The following is an 8,940-nucleotide window of genomic DNA, read 5'->3' as shown; positions in this document are numbered from 1 at the left end:
AGGAAGATATGCCACAAAGACATAATCAAAGAGAGAAAACAAGCAATCAAGCAATCAAAAGATACCAATTGAAGTAAGCTATCAAAAGATACCAATTGAACCAACTAGGCCAATGATCCTACGAGCCACATGAATAAAGGGTATTATGATAAGAGTGGAGCAGTGTTCTAAAGAAACTAGAGAAGCTCCCCATGATTTGTGCACATCAAGAATTTTTTGTATTTGGATACAAAGTGCACAAAATAGGATCATATCTCCCCCAAAATCAATAGAAACTTACAACAAGTGCAAGTGAGCATATAGGAAACAAAGCCTAGTACTTGCAACAAACACATGGTTGAGCAACAAGTAAAAGAGGCAACTTAAGAATGGGCTCAACCAAAAAGATGTGTGTGAGTCATGGCGAAGCACTTGAGAAGACTAAAATTAGGATGAGCATTAAGCATCAACATAGTCTTGAAAGAATGAGGCACACGGTGCAAGGCCTGTCATTCCCACACACAACTAGTAAATGGGTTCACAAGCTTACTAATAAGCATATAAAGAACTTATGCTTGTGACAACCCGTGGTGAAGATAGAAGATGAAAGCCTCATCAAGACGAGGGATGCCAATTAAGATGGCAAAAGCCTCGTAACAATAAGCATGAGGAAAATAATCTTCACCACACAAGAGTGCATCAAGATGCAACGATAGAGGACACGCACTCAAGGCAAAAGCTTTCACGGAGCCACCAAAGAAATAACATAAGAAAGACAAGGTGGACGTGAAAGAAAGGATATCAAGTAGAGATGTAATTTCTCTCAAGTGTATAAGGTTCTATGTAGACGAATTCATGATGATATATATATCTACAAAGAAGAATGTACACCCGAAATAGTTACAACACGAAGGAACAAGATATCCACAAGGAAGTCATAAATATACCAATAAGATATTTGCTTGAAAGCATAGCACTTGGCTAGATATGGTCTTATTGTATATAAATGAAGTCCAAACACACATCCATCAAGGGCATCACAACTAGCAACAAGAGATCATCGTTGGGATGCTTTGAGAAAGGAAACAAGTATCACAAGATATGAAATGAAAATCATGCCAAGATGCAACCTACACAAGGTTGAATGCAAGAGGAGAAAGCATGAATAGATACTTGTTACCGAGATATCATTGGAAGGATGTAGTAAATACCAATTGAAGGTAGATAGTAGTTCATTGATCATCCTAGCTTGACTCCAATATGCACATGGTGACAACACCTTCCTTGTGAGTGAGCCGAGCATCCAATGCATCTCCAAATGTTCCTAGAAGAACAACACAAACTAAACGGTACCCAAACTCATCGGGACCAAATAGTTAGAAACACCAATACATAGGACAAACTCCACATAAATATGTGCATATAGATATGAAAATGAATTTCATGCACATCTCATCCAAATTGAGACTAGGTGGAGTTTCCCCTATATATTGAGTCAAAGAGAGAAAGCATGCCAAATGAAATACATGAAGTAAACATGCATGCTCAAGACTTTCAAAACCCGAAACCAAAAGACAAAGAAATGTCAAGGGAAGAAAAGATACCAAATGAATAAATCATCACTTGGAGGATGTCCATAAAATATACATCAAGGAATGAGATATCCATTGATACACACGAAAATAAAGATGTCGAACTCCCAAAGAGAGGATGGTTCCAAACAAACCAAGCTCTCAACAAAGTTTCATGATGGCACAAAGTACCAAAAAGAAATGGCTTGCCTTCCACCAAAACACACTTGATGAGGATCACAAGATGAGCGTTTTAGAGAAAATAGAATAGCTCCCCCACAAGTTGTGCATTACATAGGATTTGCATTTGAATACAAAATGCACAAGGTGGGATCATCACTTTCACTATATCTAGAAAACACTAGACAAGAGCAAGAAATAAACAAGATCCACAAGTGGTAGGGAAGACAATGGGAGTTGACACAAACTTGGCAAGAGATAAGGCAAATAAAAAGCAAACGCCAACGTGAAGATGATCAATAATTTCTACCACACATAAGTGAGTACCAATTGTCAAAAGACAAGAAGTATTTGGAAATAATTCCCGTTGGTAGATAGCAATGAAATCCAACATCATCTTCACACCAAACACACGCAAATTTCAACTTGTAGAGCTAACATGCCACCTAGGAACAAGATAATCTACAATATCAATTCTAGGTGACAATATCTCAAATGTACACATTTTCTAGGCTTGTAATATGCACTTAGCATATTACTCCCCCATAATGTGATACCAATAAGAACTTAACAAGAGGCAATAAGAGGAACAAACAAGAGATAATTAATGGACTATTTAGAGTTTGAATTTCTCATGAGAGATATACCACCTAGCGACTAGATAATCTTGTAATATCAATACTAGATGGTATTCCTCATGTACACACATTTATAGGATTGTGAGGTGCACAAAGCACATCACTCCCCCAAAATGGTATGTTCCATTAATCTCTCACACGAGCCAACTAGGATACAAACAAGAAACATAAAGGCTCAACGCACGACACACGCGTACATGATGTGCAAACCAACACGCACATACTTGATTGCTCAAGATAAGCAAGTTGGAATCACAACATATACAAACACATGCAAGGAACAAAACCAAAACATGCAAGGGGGAAAGTAACTTTGAATGTAAGCAATTTTAAGTACAAGTTACCGCAAGGAGGCACATTAGATATAAGATATAAACTTGATGATTCAATTGACTTGGCTTGAGACAATAAGAGTGATGAAGTCCCCTTAATTCTTCATAATCTAGCCAAGTCTCCAATGCCCTCCAACAACACCTATTGATCAAGTTTGAGCTTGTTGGTCCCCAACCAAGTTGGGTCCTAAGAGGTTAGTCACAATAGGTTTGGCTACCCAAATGGTTCTTTGCTTGACACCACTTTGAGTACCAACAAACTTGGCAAACACATTGCCAACCTTATCCTTACCAAGAGAATAGATATCATCAATAATAATTGGGTTTGATAAGTTACCATTAGTGCATGAAGAAGCAACGTGACCTTTCTCATGACATAAGTAGCAACGTCTGCTCTTCACTTTCTTCTCACTTGATTTCTCAATTTGAGAAGCATTAACTTGAGTCTTCTTGGGAAGAGGCCTTTCTTCAACTTGAGGTTGAGCATGAGATTGAACTTGTGCCCTCTTCCCTTGTTGCTTGACACTAATGGCCTTCTTCTTCAATGGGCAAGATCTAACATGATGCCCTTCTATTTTGCACTTGAAGCAAATAATCTTGGCCGAATTCTTGACTTGTTCTTGGCCCTTCCTTTTGTTCATCTTGGACTTCTTCTTCTTATTGGAGTTGAATCCAAGTCCACCTTTGTCATTGGGGTATTTTTGCACACTCAAGATATTGTTGAGTGTGGATTTCCCTTCATGACACTTTTCCAAGTCTTTCTTCAAAGAAGTGACTTGGGTCTTGAGCTCTTTGATTTCCTCTACATGGTTAGTCTCAACACAAGTACTAGAGGAAGTATAAGCTTCATCGTTAGAGCAACAAGGCAAGGAAAGCAATTCATCACAAGATGTACCAACATTGTGAGTAGATGAATTACAAGGACTAGCACATGGCAATATACTATTTTGACTAGAAGTAGTGCTAGTATCCACATGAGGCTCACTAGATGTTACCTTAGCAATCATGGCCTCATGAGCTATCTTTAGCACACTATGGGATACTAGAAGATCATCATGAGAGCTTGAGAGCTTTTCATGACTTTCTTCCAATTTCCCATAATTGCAAGATAGCACCTCAAGTTGAGCCCGTAGCTCAACATTCTCCTTCAAAATGGATGCTTCACAAGTAATAGAATTAGTAGCACAAGCATCATCATTAACAACAAGAGGAGAAGGCAACTTGGCAAGCTCTTTTAAATAAGAAGCTTCAAGTTGAGCATGAGACTCGGTGAGTTTTATGAGCTCACCGTTGATGACCCTTGAGCCATTTTCGAGGTGCTCAAAATCCTCAAGGAGTCTAGCATGAGCAACTTCAAGCTTAGCATTTTTAGTTTCAAAAACATTGGCCACCTTAAGAGCTCTATCAGTAGATTCCTTCACTTTAGACAATTCTAGAGCAAAAGTCTCCTCAAGAGATTCCTTGGTGGTTTGTTCAAGTTCAAGAGCTTGAGAGAGGTCCGCAATCTCATTAGCGTAATCACGCCCATGACCTTCCATTTTATCAATGGTGGCCTCATGCTCCTCTAGATGAGATTCCAACTCCTCAATGTATTTCTTGCCATCAATGGCAATGGACATTATTTCCATGAAGTTGGAACGAGCAATTTTATTTTTATGAAGAGCTTTAAAAATCATTTCCCCCTTAGTTTTTAAGGAGGCAACATTATCATTCTCTTCATCATTATCCTCATCATCATTAGCATCAACATCATCATCAAGAGACATATTGGGGTACAAAGTAGGAGATACCTTTGACGCCTTAGCCATAAGGCAAAAAGCAATAGATGATGATGTAGGATCCCTTGAGGCACCATTAAACACCACATCTTGTTCCATGGAGTGTTCGGTTTCCACTACATTGTTAGCACAACAATTCAAGGAAATAGATGCATTTTTATCATGGCAACAAGACATAGCAAGCATATCATCATGAGATTTAGTCAAGCAATTTCTACATGATATGCAAGGACTATCGACACAAGCATGTGAAACATTTGGAGTGCTCGAAGTGTTAAAGCCCAAAGAAGGAGCATTGCAATAATATAGTGATGAAGGATCATCCACAATAAGCATACTATCATCATTGCAATGACCAACACTACTCACCATGTCATTACCTTGTGGCAAACCACATGTAGGTGAAGTAGAAGAAGTTGAGAAGACTATACGACCGGAGGTGGAGGGAGAACAATCATCCCCACAAATCTTGGACACACCATATTTATCTTGAAGCTTCGTCCACAACTCATGAGCATCTCGGAACGGCATGAGTTGAAATATAACTACATTGCTCAAAGCATCAAAAAGCACATTAGAAGCTTGAGCATTGAGATAAGAGTTTTTCTCATCCTCTAAAAATAATCTTTGGGGATCCTTTGGAGGAGAAAAATCCATATCTACAATTTGCTCTAAATTTGGGTCCATGACCCTAAAGAGATTAAGCATGCGAATTACCCAAACATCAAAATTTGTGCCATCGAAACTAAGAGTGTCAGAGAATTCTAATCCCCTAGTCGACATCTTTACTCTCTAGGCGGTAAAGCCTAATAAAGAGAGACGAGGCTCTGATACCAATTGAAAGATCGTGGATGTCGCCTAGAGGGGGGGTGAATAGGCATTTTAAAATAATTACGGTAGAGGCTTGAACAAATGCGGAATAAACCTAGCGGTTAATTTGTCAAGCACAAAACCTTACAACAACTAGGCTCACCTATGTGCACCAACAACTTATGCTAAGCAAGATAAGCAACTATGTGATAGCAAGATATATGACAAGGAACAAAATGGCTATCACAAAGTAAAGTGCATAAGTAAAGGGCTCGGGTAAGAGATAACCGAGGCACGTAGAGACGATGATGTATCCCGAAGTTCACACTCTTGCGGATGCTAATCTCCGTTTGGAGCGGTGTGGAGGCACAATGCTCCCCAAGAAGCCACTAGGGCCACCTTAATCTCCTCACGCCCTCGCACAATGCAAGATGCCGTGATTCCACTAAGGGGCCCTTGAGGGCGGTCACCGAACCCGTACAAATGGCGACCATTGGGGGCGGTCACCGAACCCGTACATTTTGGCAACCCTTGGGGGCGGTCACCGGTACCCGTCAAATTGCTCGGGGCGATCTCCACAACCTAATTGGAGACCCCGACGCTTGCCCGGAGCTTTACACCACAATGATTGAGCTCCGAACACCACCAACCGTCTAGGGCGCCCAAGCACCCAAGAGGAACAAGCTCAAGGGCACCAAGCACCCAAGAGTAATAAGCTTCTCAACTTGTAACTTCCACGTATCACTGTGGAGAACTCAAACCGATGCACCAAATGCAATGGCAAGGGCACACGGAGTGCCCAAGTCCTTCTCTCTCAAATCCCACCGAAGCAACTAGTGCTAGGGAGGAAAATGAGAGGAAGAACAAGAAGGAGAACACCAAGAACTCCAAGAACTAGATCCAAGGGGTTCCCCTCACATAGAGGAGAAAGTGATTGGTGGAAATGTGGATCTAGATCTCCTCTCTCTTTTCCCTCAAAAACTAGCAAGAATCCATGAAGGGATTGAGAGTTAGCAAGCTCGAAGAAGGTCAACAATGGGGGCAAAAACGAGCTCAAGAGATAAGGAACCATTGGGGAAGAAGACCCCATTAAATAGGTCCCCGCGAATCTGCCCGTTATGTGCAGAAAGCTGTAGGACCGGTACAACCGGTGCACGAACCGGTACAACCGGCCAAAGCAGAGGAAAAACCAACCTGGGAAAAGCTCTAAGCGGTACAACAGCCTGGGGAACCGGTAGTACCGGTTAAACCGGTAAAACCGGTCAACAACCGCCCAAGAACCGATCCAAAACAGAAACTAGTCCGGTGGTAGAGCGGTACAGGGCCGGTACAACCTCCGGACCAATTCTGGAGCGGTACAGCCGCTCCAAACACCGGTTGTACCGGTCAACCGGTACAACCTCTCTACGGGGCGGTACAACCTCTCTATGTAAAACAGGCAATATCAAAACAGCCACAACTTTCGCATACGAGCTCCGAATTCGATGAAACCAAGTTTGTTGGAAAGCTAGCAACAAGGGCTAACACAATCTTGATAGAAATATCAATAAGAAGCAAATGAGAAAAGGCCCATAAGAAAATGGTGAGAACCCTTCCTTGGATAAGACCGGTAAAACCTCCAACACCGAAAACATCATAGAAGACGCATGCGAACTCCGTTTTCGATGAACTCAAGCTTGTCATCAAGATGACCATAAGCTCTAAGACTCACAAAGAGAACCAAACAAGAACCAAGAAACATGATGCAAGGATGCAATGGTTTGAGCTCTCTACTGACGATACGATCAAGCTACCAACTTGAGAGCCCCCCTTGATAGTACAGCAAACGATCCTATAACCCGGTCTCTCAACTACCACCACGAGACCGGTAAAATAGAAAACCTATCAAGGGCAAACCTTTGCTTGCACATGGTCCACTTGAGCTAGATGATGACGATCTTGACTCCCTCAAGTTGGACCACCTTTCTTGATTGTGTTGGCTCGATGAAGACTAGATGATTGCTCCCCCACAGTCCACTATGGGTGAGCGACTCTTCGGCACATCTTCACAAGTCCATAGACACCACAATGGATGGCAAGATTCAAACTTGATTGCTCCCCCATACTCCATTATGGGTGAGCCACTCTTCGTGTTGCTCCACTTGAACTTGCACACTACAAACTTGATGACGATCACCACTTGATGTCATCCTCCATGGGTTGTATGGGATCTTCCTCTTGACGCAAGTCCATGGAAACATACCTAACCCCACAAAGAACTCTCACGTAGACCATGGGTTAGTACACAAAGCTTAATGGACAATGCTTACCATATCATGGGAACACTTGGTCCCTCTCGGTACAACTTGTGCGCTTTGTGTGTTGATCAACTTGAATCACTCTCTGTACTTAGTCTAGATCAACCTTGAATCTTTCCAACTCTCTTCATTTGGATGATGTCTTGAAGGTAAACATGAATGATCACACAATCTTCTTCTTCAAGACATGCTTGCAATAAGGTCAACACTCACATGACCGATCTTTGGATAATTCCTTAATAGCACCGCGGTCATCACAAACTCTCCTTGAAACCAACAAATGGACTCCAAGAAAAACCTATGGACAAACCCTTCAAATATAACTCAAGGTAACCATTAGTCCATAGAGATTGTCATCAATTGCCAAAACCAAACATGGGGGCACCGCATGTTCTTTCACCCGTTTTATATTATAAAGCACAAATACAGCATCGAAGCATACGATACAAACGCACGCCACACAGACCCATGGCAAGATACTCGAATGTCGGGCACCGACACACAACCTCTACGACACAAAGCATCAAAATGATGAGCAAAAAGGATCCGTTAAGAGTCGACGGAGACCACCACCATAAGAAGCGACCGTCCGGGAGGATGTGCGACGGACACGCCGGACCGAGGATTCCATGACGGTGCCTTCAGGAAGAGCATGAGCATGAACGTCGCCACCGTCCGATCCGAAGATCAAGTTTTCACCCGGAGTAAGATGGAGGGAGTAGACGCACCACGACGGAGCCTGCAAGGAGGAACATGATGTCCACGGACGCCGTCACCATCGACCAGAGCGGGACTGGGTAGGTGATGTACCCCGGTGCTTCAACTCCCCCGTCGTCACCCCGGTCCGCCACCCACAACCATGTCGCCCGAGCGGCCATGGTTGCCTGCCCACATCCGAGACGCACAATCCGCCCACGACCAGCACGACTCCCACCGCCAGGGCTGCCGCCCCGCCATGAGACCACGCCGAAGACACCAAAGGCCACGACTTTGCCCAGATACATGACCCCAACCACCTCCAGAACCGCCGGCGGCCAAGATGCCTCGAAAAGGGTCGCGACCACATCGACCGGGGGAAGGGGAAGGCGGAGAAGTGGCCCATGGCCATGACCGACACCCGTGTCGGCTCCAGCTTCCCCTCAGAACCGTGTCCCGCCCCCGCATTGAAGGCCCAGAGCATCAAAAGGCATCAGCCGTCGCCAGAAACCGGGGAGGGGGGTTTCTGAGCTGTCGTCGCCGCCGCCTGAAGACGCCATGAGGGGATCCTCCCGATCCAAGCGCCGCCACCCAGCCGCGAGGGCCCGACTGGGTGGGAGCAGCCCACCACCTCCGCTGTCGCGCCGTCCGTCCCCCCC

This window comes from Triticum dicoccoides, chromosome 7B (genome assembly GCF_002162155.2).
Source record: "Triticum dicoccoides isolate Atlit2015 ecotype Zavitan chromosome 7B, WEW_v2.0, whole genome shotgun sequence".
NCBI classification, from domain to species: Eukaryota; Viridiplantae; Streptophyta; class Magnoliopsida; order Poales; family Poaceae; genus Triticum; species Triticum dicoccoides.
Note: the sequence above shows the minus strand (reverse complement) of the source record.